We start from the raw sequence: 12759 nt of genomic DNA, 5'->3' as shown, positions 1-12759 counted from the left end.
ATCTTGAGTCTTTGATCTCTGTCTTTAAGAGTCCTAGGGTGAAAACCCTTGCAGATCCTGCACTTGTCCTTTTGGTGGCTCTTCCCGAGGCACCGTAGACAAGAAGAGTGCAGGTCACTCTTCAGCATAAACTTCCCACAGTCCTTGCAGAGTTTGAACCCTGGTGACCGGGGCATACCCCAGAACTGGGGAAAACATTGTTGGGAGGAACCCCCAAGAATTACAATGACTAACTATGACTAATAACTATTTACAACTACTCAAAATAAAGAAGGAAGAGAACACTGCCAAAAGCGCTTGCAAAGCAAGAGCGACAGTTGTTCCAGCTAGCCGTCACCAGCGGTAAGAAGAAACTGAGGGGGCGGGATTTGGCAGGGCCCTATATTGGGTGCCATGAAGGCACGACTCCAGAGAGTGCCCAGGCTGACCCTATGGATGCTGCTAAGGGAAAAATCTTCCGGCTGGCGTGCATGCGGCGCACATACACCTGATTGGAATGGACATGAACAAGCACTCAAAGAAGAACTCCTGGATTTGGGGCTCTTCCACTGACTTCAGAAGTCATGTAACGGCTCTGTGCCTCAGTGTCCCCATTTTAAAAATAGTTCTAATGATAATTCTTACTTATCATACAAGGGGGTTAGGAGGCACAATGGATTAATGTTTTAAAGATCCTCATATTAAAAATACTTTCTAAATGAAAGGTGCTGCTATTATTATTATTACAGTGCTGCAACGGCTACAACTCTAAGTCAAGTTGCCATGATAGAAAATAGCTCCTTAGCAGGAAAATTATACTGTGTATATTTTTATACGACCTTCAATACAGTATACATCCAAAGAGCCACATAGACACATTCATAAAGTTAAGAAAGCTCAATCAATTCTCCCTGAAGGAAATATATTCAAATTAGATCTCGAGCTCACTCTCAGTTATCTGCAAAATAAAAAGAAGTTGAGTGCCAAGACCTACACTAAACAACAGCCCAGAAAAGAGTATGGCAACAGAAGCACTGCAGAGGGGGCCATCAAGCAGGTATTCACCCACATAATGATGTATTGTCACTGCCTCAACATAAAGTCTAAACTCACTCTGCCTCCTGGTTTTGTACAATTCCCAAGTCTATCATTTCACGGCACCATTGAATGTCAAACCCCGAAAAAATGTTTGATAATGCAAATGTGTTTAGTAATGATGAGCCATTCGGAGGACTCTTACAGAGTCATAAACATGTTTGTTTTAATTGAGGTATGGTAGGATTTGTAGCATGATAGAATGATGAAAACAGCTCAGATTAATGACTCCTCTCATCTCCCGTTCTGACAGCCCCTTTTTCAAAGCACCAATATTACCCACTTAGAAAATGGATTTATGCCAACATTTAAAGCACTTCTTCTTCTTTCAGCACACCAGATGGTACTAAAAATTCAAAATATTTCCTACAACAGCTGTATCTTTGACAACAAATTTAATACAAGCAGAAATACCACTGCTGTGTGTAGGGCATAATGACCAGACTCTTCAGTTTTATGTCTAATGTAACAAGGCATTTTATAGTTAAAAAAATAGATCTGATCAACTCAGCATTGCATGTCAATCATGTGACTCTGTCTGGTTTTCAAAACCAGATGTAAATCTCCATGCCTTTATAGTTTAACAGCTGGTCTGATAAGAATGTCAAATACACCTTTCCCTAGAGCTATAATAAATGTGTTAACACTTTCTTACAACCAGCCCTTTCCTACAGCTCATCATATTTTTGCTCCAGGCTCTGTCTTTATGTGTTTGATGACATAAATCTTATAAGCAGGTTTTGACCAGAAGCCAACTCCCCACACCCTCCAAAGTCTGGACAATATTGGGTGGATTTCCCCACCCCCTTCTTTAGTGTTTTAAGCACCTCTGGAAGGTGCTGTGTAGATTTGGCTGTTCACAGAAATTCATTTCCATCATCAGACTACTCCACGATGGGATGACTGTCAACATTTTGTGCAACAGCTCAGAGACTGAACCATTCACCATTCACACCGGTGTCAAGCAGGGCTGTGTCATTGCTCCAACACACTTCTCCATTTACCTTGTTGTGATTCTGATTCTCATTCATGACCGCCTTCCTGACGGAATCGGGATTGAGTATCGTATGGATGGCCAACTCCTCAAGCTTCGACTTCTCCAAACAAAATCTAAGATCACGAGAATTGGCATCACTGACCTTCAGTATGCAGATGACTGTCATTCTTGCACACAGATACTGACCTGCAAAGCACCCTAAATCTTTTTGCAGATGCGTATCACAGCCTGGGTCTCTCTCTCTCCACATCGGGAAAACCAAGGTACTCTACCAGCCCTCACCTGCACAAACTACTCTTCGCATTCCACAAATCACCATCAGCGGAGAAACCCTGGAAAATGTGGACCATTTTCCATACCTTGGCAGCCACCTCTCCCAAACAGCCAGCATTGACACAGAAATTGAATACAGGATGCACTGTGCCAGCACATCTTTTGGAAGACTACTCAAACGAGTCTTCAGTGATAGAGATCTACAAACAGGTACCAAGATCTTGGTTTACAAGGCAGTTGTCATCCCCACTCTTCTCTATGGGTGTGAGACCTGGGTAACCTACAGACGACATCTCAAGCGGCTGGAGTGGTTCCAGCAGCGCTGCCTCAGGAGGATTCTCAGGATCAGCTGGGAAGACCAACGCACTAACATCAGCGTTCTCTCTGTAGCCAACATCAGCAGTATAGAGGCACAGGTCATGAAATACTAACTCCGCTGGTCTGGCCACTGTGTACGTATGCCTGACACTCGCCTCCCGAAGCAAGTACTCTTCTCTCAGGGTACGTCTATACTTACCTCCGGGTTCAGTGGTAAGCAATCCATCTTCTGGGATCGATTTATCGCGTCTTGTCTAGACGCGATAAATCGATCCCGGAAGTGCTCGCCGTCGACACCGGTACTCCTGCTCCGCGAGAGGAGTACGCAGAGTCGACGGGGGAGCCTGCCTGCCGCGTGTGGACCCGCGGTAAGTACCTGAAGTTGCATATCTTAGTTCGAACTGGGGGGTTAGTGTGGACCAGCCCTCAGTTAAGTCAGGGAAGAACGGCTTGTGGAGGGCAGCGGAAGCGTTTCAAAGACGTACTGAAAGTGCACCTTAAAAAGGGAGGCATCAACCCAACATACTGGGAGGACTTGGCATGAAACAGAACACAGTGGTGCCACATCATATACCAAAGCACAGCTCACTTTGAGGAGATCAGACATACTAATGAGACAGAGAAACGACAAAGGAGGAAAGAAAGGGCATTGACCCCCATCGATAGGTGTTCCCCTGTTTAGTTTGGGAATCCCACTTCAGGGCCTCCAGGATTTTGGCTTGATTAGGGCTGTGAGCTGCTCATTAGATATGGGTCAGAGTCAAGGCTTAGACAGCTTTGTGAATGCCAATCAGTGGGAACTTAGGTGCCTAGGAGACTTAGGCAGTAGCCCAGTGGTGGTTTTGAAAATGTCACTGGTACCTAAAATGGTGGACTTTGGTGTCTAAAGAGGCAGCTAGGCACCTACATACCTTTGAGGACCTGGGCCTAATCTCTCTGGTCTTCAGTTCCCCATCTGTAAAATGGGAATAATAGCACCTAACTACCTCAGAGGGTTATTGTGAGGATAAATACATTAAATTGTGAGGTGCTCAAACACGATAATAATGGAATCCATATAAATTTTGAGGGCTAGTCTACACTGTGTTGTAATCCTCAGCAGAGGGGTGTATATTTTAGTTTGCAGTAGCATGTCATTCACTAACCGGCCTCAGTGGATCCTGCTGGCATGCACTAAAAGTTCCCTAGTGCATAATAATATAGTACTGTTAGATAGATTCAGATGGGGAAGTGAGATTAAGTGACTTGCAAGAGGTCACAGAGGAAGTTTATGGCTGAGCTGGAAACTAATCCTAGAACTCCTCAGTCCCAGTCCAGAGTCTTACCAACTAGACCCACAGTAAATATCTTCCCACCTACATTTGTTTGTGTTTTCACCACCCCCCACCAAGTACAAAACACTGGACTCACCTGCCATAGCTCCCTCCACAAATCAACCCTTTCACCTTTCCCTATACAATTCCAGTCCTCATCTCCAGTGTCCTTGTTGTGCCCCTTCCTGCCAATATTCAGATTCCTCCTTCAACATGAATGAGCAGTCCCCTCAAGACACAAATGATAAGGCTTTCCTCACATTAATGCTTTAGCACTGGAGATGATGAGTGAATGGCTGTTTTCTGTGACTAGAACAATGGTGATTTTTGTTGTTGTTTCTTCTGCACAGCTGCCTCTCTGACATATCAGTTTCAAGATAATCCCTTGCACTTGACGTTTTAGGGTATATGTCTACAATGCAATCAAAGACCCACAGCACATGCCCAGATCAGCTGATTTGGGATTGGGATTCAGGCCTATAAAATTGCAGGGATGGAACCCAGGCTCTGAGAATCCATGGGGGAGGGAGAGGTCGGGTCCCAGAGCCCGGAATTGTGCTTGAGCCCAAATATCTACACAGCAATTTTATAGCTGACAACCCGATTCCTGTGAGCCCGAGGCAGCTGACTCAAGCCAGCCACGACTGTGCCATGGGTCTTTTATCAGTATACTTTTATCCGTACACGTCAGTAAAATTTAACTAGTTACCTTAAGAAGTAATATTATAGATTCATAAACGTAAAGGCCAGAAATGACCATATATCTCTTAGAAGGATATCCACTCTTGATTTACACACTTCAAGTAATGGAAATCAACCATGTACCAAGTGGTTCAAATAGTTAATTATGCTAACTATTAAAAATGTGTGCCTTATTTTTAGTCATTTGTCTAGCTTTAGCTTCCAATCACTGGAACTTATGTCTTTTTCTGCTAGATTAAAGGGCTGCCTACTATCATATTTTTTCCCCATGTAGGTACTTGTAGACCATGATACAGTCACCTTTTAATGAATGAACTACTGGAGTTTCTCAGAGTAAGGCATGTTTTCCAGACCATGGTGCAAGACTCCTCCTGTGTTCTACATGTTTTTATGGTAGCAACTTTCCTTGTTTAGAAATAATAAATAACTAGCATTAATAATAAATAAAAGCCCAGGCTCTAGATGCAGCAAATTTGACCCTCCAGCTCCTATAGCAGTACATTCCAGCAGTGTTGTTTGGTCTCCGGGAGCAGCTGTGTTGAGAAAGAAACCTTACATAGAACTCCTTTAATCCTGCTCACCAAGCTACAGAACAAAACTAGCAAGTGCTTCAGAGGACGCTGTAAGTACTCTAGAATGGTTTGAAAGTTCTTAAATGGAAAATTTGTAATTGAAAACATCATCTTTTAACATGAATTTTGTGTGAAAATTTTACACTTCAGAAATGTTTGCATTTTTTGGCAAAAATATATAGTGAAAATAAGTATTATCAATATATTAATTGATTATTCATCAATATTTTTATCTTTGTTGTTCATTTTCAATATAGAAAACTGCCAAACATGATTTTTTAACTTAAAAAAATCTCAGCATGTTATTAAACTGATCAATCATCAAAAGTTACACACAAACCCACACACAAAAAGAGAAACTGGGTTTTCATATTTTGTTTTTATCCTCCCATCCTCCACCTTTTTACTTTGCTACTGGGTAACTTTTGATTGCTCAACTTAATCATGTGTTGGGATTTTTGCTTTAAAGTTAAATTCAAAAACATCATTTTTGAAAATTTCCATTTTGATAAGAAAAAGTGATGAAAAAAATCCATACAAATTTTTAAAGATAAATTTAAAATATTGATACAAATTGTGAAAATTTTCAAAAAATTGATCTATTTAAAAAAACTAATGAAACAAAAATGATTTTGAAATTTTCAGAAATGTTCATCATTTCAGTTTTCAACCTGCTCCAGGATACTCTGCTCTCAGCTGGACCAAAGGAGCATTACCAGCTGGCGTTGAAATGAAGGATTATAAATAGGAGGGCAGCTGGCGAAATAAGACAGCTCACACAGGGCCTGATCCTGAGCACCTCCCATGGGGTCTTGAGTGCACAGAACTCCCAATGACCTTGCAGCATCAGGCCGATGGTGAAGAAGTGGGCAACAGCAGTGATTGACAATTTAGGATGTTTTAGTAAGAAAAACAGATTAAGAAATATAAAACGGAAGATATTTTAATTTTCTTATTATGATTGTTCCCACCCTCATTTCCTCATTTAAGTCTGTCTGTACCAAGCTAATGATTTTTGCACTTTAAAAAAAAGTGTACTGCCAGAACCTCTTACTAAAGTGATGGTTGGAGAGTTCTGACTTGCTTGTACTCACTTGGTTAAATCAGCTGTCAGCTGTGTAGCAGAATCTGATAAGTAAATGTGAAACTAGGAAACATGAATGAGTGACTTGTTACACAGCTGTAGAAATAAATATCATGGGGCCAACTTGCTAATGTGTTTTGCTACTTTCTGTCACTCCTCTGGTAGAAAGCAGCCCTATAGCAAACTTAGCCTGCTACTGGAGGATTCTCCAGGCAAAGGGAAATAATTGGGTGTCAAAGCCAGCGTAACATCAGATTCCTGTTCCCTTTTCCCCATTACTGACACGTGGGGCATGACTAGCAAAATTGGCATGGCTAGAGGTCTACTGTGTCCTGATCTCCAGCTGCTGAAACAGGCTGCTTTGATTTGTGCTGGGGACTGACCTGGTGGGTGGACGGGTCCCAGGATTGTTGGAGCCCAGAGATGGTTTAAAGTCACCATTGTGCCCTTTTCCTGAGATAAACTGGGGGATAACAGCCTGCAGGCCAACATCTGGATTACTGTAAAGACACTGAGCTCTTTTTAACCCAGGTGAGGTATTTCTGAAGCTAAAGTTGGTAAATGATTCTGCAAACAATTTATTTCATTATGAAACCACGGATTCTCCCTTTGTACAAGACCTTTAAAAATAATAAATTAATTATGCAATATTAGCAAATAAATGACCTGCACTATCTCAGCAGGAGGTCTAATTTCTGAATATTCCTGATTCACCTTGCACAGAACTATGGTTACTTTATAATTATTTCCACTTCTATTTTCATTTTGGAATGAATAATTTGCAAGATGATGACTCCACATCCAACAAATCTCAAATAATGAGATGTTTTGTAGCTATTTGGAGTCTAAGAAGCCAGTGCCAGTGTTACAACATGATTCGGCATGTTGCTCAGCATCATGGACTCCACCTGGAGTCCAAGGTTGTGGGTTCTGAGTGATTCCCAGGAGATGCTCACACTTTGCAGAATCAAGCACTTAAAGATCATGTCCATTTTTAGGCTGCAATATATAATCATTATGTCTAAATTATTATTCCATGAATGTGTGTGACCTCAACCTGTCAGATTTTACTAGTTTGTGTTATTGATGTACAGTTCCAAGCTGAACGCTTTTCAGCTGTAAGATAAAGGAGTCACAGAAATGGGGAACATTTAGTACACCTGCTTTCTATCCATCCACCAAGAACACACTTTTTTCAGGCTCAAGACAGATTCAGAACAGACTTCCAGAGGTAAAAGGCAATGAATGAAGCACCCTGCAATTTCTTGCTCTCTTATTTGTAGTATTGGATATTGTAGGTTCAAATGAAAGCAGACACCAAGAGAAGGTTACACAACAATCCCAGGAAAGAGCTTAGGAAGAAGTGAACACTTTGCATCTACTAATAGCACATTGCTAGCTAAACTCTGTGCATCCAATAGATTGTATATCTTCATCAGAAAGATTTATGATGCTTGATATCAGAATGGTGTTGCAAAGAGAATGCTACAATTCTGACTGCATATGATGACACCATTGAAAAACTACACCTCTACCCCGATATAACGTGACCCGATATAACATGAATTCAGATATAACACAGTAAAGCAGTGCTCCGGGGGCAGGGGGGCTGCGCACTCCGGTGGATCAAAGCAAGTTCAATATAATGCGGTTTCACCTATAACGCGGTAAGATTTTTTGGCTCCCGAGGACAGCGTTATATTGAGGTAGAGGTGTATCTACTATAGATTATTAAGAAATCTTATACAAACAGTACACAGGCAGGAGCCTCTTGAACAAACATTTTATCTGAGTATAATTATTCTGCAAATTTATAAGCACTGAATATATATATATAAATTTTGTGTATATTATGGAGGCACTCTTTTGTTTTGTGGTAGCGTCAAGAAGCCCCAACCCCACTGGGCTGTCTCTGTCCTCCTGAAGAGCTCACAGTAATACTGTCCTCCACTCTCTTGTTCTTTGGTCTCTAAAGCTCAAATGCTCTAAGCTTCCACTCAGGAGTGGTGCCAGGGTTTTTGCCGCCCTAGGCGGCAGCGCTCCTCCTCAGAGCATTTGGCAGCGGGGGTCCTTCTGCTTCGCGTCTTCGGGGCGCTTCGGCAGCGGGTCCCAGAGCGAGTGAAGGACCCGCGGCCGAAGCGCCCCGAAGACGCGGAGCAGAAGGACCCCCACTGCTGAATTGCCACCGAGGACGGCAAAATGCCACCCCCCAAATCCTGCCGCCCTAGGCGACCGCCTAGGGTCGCCTAGTGGAAGCGCCGGCCCTGCTTCCACTGTTTGTGGGGCCTTCTCCTCTACTCCTAAAATCGTGCTACAGTCCTCTAACTTGCTTTACAACTTAGGATGCTCCCCTGGCCCTCCAGCAGTTCTCTGATGCACTTTGGCCAGATAAGCATTATGCTGTGCAAAGTTCTGGAATAACTAGCTGATGACAAAGTAAGCTGGAAAAGCATGTTATTTTAGTAACTCTGCTCATCATTCACTGGCTACTTGAACATTTTCTATGTGCACAAGGACTGTGAAAATACTATCTTTTGGGGGGCTTTACTACCACTTACTGTGGAAGGGCTTGATCTTGTTGCCAATGAAATAAAGGCAGAGCCCCAACTGTCTTCAGTGGCAGCAGATTCAGGTATATGTAAAGCATGAACTACATACAAATATAATATATTTTTCAGAGGAGTCATTGTTAGATTTCTGTCTCTTTCCAAGACCTTTTGGAACTGTACTACCTATTACATATCTGGTAGAATTTAAGATGAGACAAGGTGGGTGGGGTAATATATTTTGTTGGACCATCTGTTGGTGAGACAGACAAGCTTTCGAGCCACACAGAACTATTCTTCAGGTCTGGAAAAGGTACTCCCACCAGCACAGCAAATTACAAGGTGGAACAGATTTTTAGCATAACTAGTTGGCGCTTATTGTAAAGGACCACTCAAGGTCAACACCTCTGCAGTCACTTAAAACCAACATCACCAAACAAGGACACGTCACTAGAGAAGTAGATCACATCATGGAATGGGCCACTAAAATACCCCGATAGAACCTGCTTCAATACAGAAATAAAACCCCCTCTGGCCACACACCCTTAGTTGTCACCCACATTGAAACCCATATACGGTATCAGCAAGCAACTACAACCTATAGTCGATGGGGACCCCATCCTCAAAGAAATCTTTCCTGAATCCTCATTTCTGGCCTTCAAGCAACCCCCAGCCCATCCAAGTTCATCATCAGAAGGAAGCTCCCCACAGACCAGGAGACACTAACTTAAAACTGCACCAGAACAACAAATGCAAAACCTGCAGACATATCTCCACTGGTACAATGATCAACACCACCCAAGATACCTTTCAAGAGCCAAGGATAGGGTTGCTTGGTGTCTGGTTTTTGACCGGAAAGTCCGGTCAAAAGGGGACCTGGCAGTGTCCAGTCAGATGTATTGACTGGACAGCAAAAGTCCAGTTACCACGGGTGTGAGGGGGTGAAGTGGCAGCCTGTTGCCTGGCCCTGAAGAGGCGGCTCCTGCAGCAGCATGTATGTATTGGCATGGTCGGTCCCTTTGAGAGCACGGTTTGCAGCGCTGTGGTGGAGGACACAGTGTTGGGGGCCCATGGCAAGTGGGGTAAGGGGCTCTCAGCAGGTATGAAACATTCCCCGTGAGGGAAGGAACATGAGCTGCCCCGCCAGGCAGCACTTCCCCCAACCGTGCTCTCAGGCAGCTCTAGAGCGGAGAGGGCTCAAGCAGGTAGGGAAGGGGGCTGCTGGGAAGGCAGCACAGAGGGAGGTGGAAGGCTGCTGTGCAGGAGCAGCCAACGGGGCTGCCTGGCTGCTCCTGTGCAGCCGCAGCGCTTTTCTGACCTGCACTGCCAGGTGGCCTGCTGGAGCTGGGGGTTGCAAGTCCCTTCGGGCTGCTCATGCTGGAGTTGAAGGGGGGAGGCAGTGAGCAACAGAGGGCGGGAGGAGAGATGAACGAGCAGGGACAGGGCCTTTAGGGAAGAGACAGAACAGAGAGGGGCCTTGGAGGGAAGAGAAGAGCTGGGGCAGGGCCTCGAGGGGATTGGGGGAACAGGGGCAGGAGCTGGGGGAAAGGGGTGGAACAGGGGTGGGATCTTGGGGGAGGAAGTGCTGGGGCAGAGGGCAGGGCAGAGGGGGGTTGGGGGAGAGATGCAGCAGGGGGTCCAGTTTTCAGAAAACTCTCCCATTGACATAGTGCTGTGCAAACAAGTGCTTATGCCGGCATAATTTATGTCGCTCAGGTGGACAGTTTATTCACACCCCTGAGCGACATAAATTATGCTGGCATAAACTGTAGGGTAGCCATAGCTGAAAGCTTGTCTCAGTCTCCAACAGAAATTGATTGAATAAAAGATATTACCTCACCCACCTTGTCTCTCTACTATCCTGGGACTGACATGGCTACAACTAAACAACACACAACAATGAAAGAATTTAAGGTGTCCGTTTTGACCAATAGAGCCCTAATAGCTTGGGACCCAGTCATTCAAGACTCCCTCTTTGTCCCACTGCCACACTGACTCAATCACAGCAAGCAAAGACACTTCAGCTGGAGCTCTTCTTGTGTAAGTGAGGGCCCCTCGTCTTTGGAATCCACTCCCCACCCCCAGTCAACATCAGAGTAGGCTGCAAGGCACATTTGTTTTCCCTGGCTAGAAGGGACACGGAGGGATTCTGACAAGATCAGAAACATGTTTTTAGCCACTGGGTTAATTACTGGGCAATGGGAGGATCCTTGCTTGATTTTTTGTTTTTAAAATATATCAAGGAACATGGAGCAAAGGATGGGTGCTCTTTTTGTTGAATGTATTGATAAATTGAAAGAACATAAATAAAAAAATAAATACCTGCAAATTCATTTGGTAATATCCTATAATTGAACACTTCTCCTCTTGACTACATGCCACGGATTCCCACAGAAATATTCGACTTTAAATAAAATACACAAAACAGTTTTCTAGGAGTGTTGGACTTGCACATTTAAGTTTGTTTTTTGTTGTAAATTTGGTAGCTGGATCTAAGTTCCACTTCACTACACCAAAAACAAGAGCAGCCATTCTGCTTCAGCTTTGCGTGGGTAAAATGTCCATTGCCTGTCCCTAGTTTCCATCTCATGATGTGATGGAAACTAGGGACAGGCAATGGACAATTAGAACAGCTGTTCTAAACTGCTCCTCTACTGACACTCCAAGCTATGGGGTTTCAAACCAAAAAAAGAAGAAAAGTTTTGAAAACACTGAAGTAAAAACTTAAGCAAGACTACATTGTGTCAGCTGGCATGTTTGTGGCTTGCTAGTATTTGGCCTTTGCTGGCTTTTTGCCTTATTCATGAACTTGTTCTTGTTTGTATTGTTCATTTTATCACATTTTGCAACAAATATCTTGTGCTTGCTGCCTCCAAAAGCCAGGACTCATTTCTAGCCATAGGCAGAGCAAATAATTTCTATCCACATATGTCCAGCATAGAACCCCAAGGTAAAAAAAAATTATTATCTGCTGAAAATTATGTGCAAGCTGGGACAGGAAATAAGGTAGGTATGGAGTCTGTCAAGAGCTGCTCAGTGAGTACATTATAGGAGGACTGAAGTGAAGTAGCTGCAGTGCCGTGGATATTGCTTTTGGGAAAATAAGAAAATTTTCCTGAGGCCCAAGCGAGAAGTGAAGCAGCGTAACAGGCTGTGCACCAGCTGTCTCCCCAGAAGAAACAAAGGCAGTTGCATCTGGACGAACATGTTAGTGACAGACTAGACTTAGACTCTCTAAAATGAGGAAGCAGCTTACCTCAGAGACCGGTTTGTTTCACCCATCAAAATGTTGTTAAGTCATCATGACAGATGTTCACACTCTTCAGCTTAACCTGCCTGCAATGTATTATACTACAGAATTGCTTTTTGGCAGCTCAAATATTCTGTTGTTATTGTACAGAGTATTACTCCCTTCCCTTTGTTTTCCTGTACTAACATTTGCGGGGTCAACTCTTGCTATAACTACTCATGTAGTCTGGTTTTCCCATATTTCCTGGCCACCAAAGTGTAACTGACGTGAGAATATGGTGATTTGTCTGAATCCTCTATGAATCTTGTACTGTAGGGAAGCCACAGCTTTTCAGCTGCCCTTAGCCTTTTATGGAGACTTCAGGAACTTGTAGATCCAGCCTGAGAGTAGGCATAGTATATGTTTTGGTACCTGTGACACATCTCCTCAGCCCAGGCTGGGCCAGGACTCAGGAGATCTGGATTCTAGTCCCAACTCTGTCATTGGCCTAATGAGTAACTTTGGACAGGTCTTTTCACCTTTCTTTACAGGGCCGGCTCCAGGCACCAGCCCAGCAAGCAGGTGCTTGGGGCGGCCAAGGGGAAGGGGCGGCACGTCGGGCTCTTCGGCGGCAATTCGGCGGCGGGTCCC

The sequence above is a fragment of the Terrapene carolina genome, unplaced genomic scaffold (assembly GCF_002925995.2).
Source record: "Terrapene carolina triunguis isolate 2854851 unplaced genomic scaffold, T_m_triunguis-2.0 Scaffold68, whole genome shotgun sequence".
NCBI lineage: Eukaryota > Metazoa > Chordata > Testudines > Emydidae > Terrapene > Terrapene triunguis.
The sequence above is the reverse complement of the archived record's forward strand: the minus strand, read 5'-3'. Positions refer to the sequence as shown.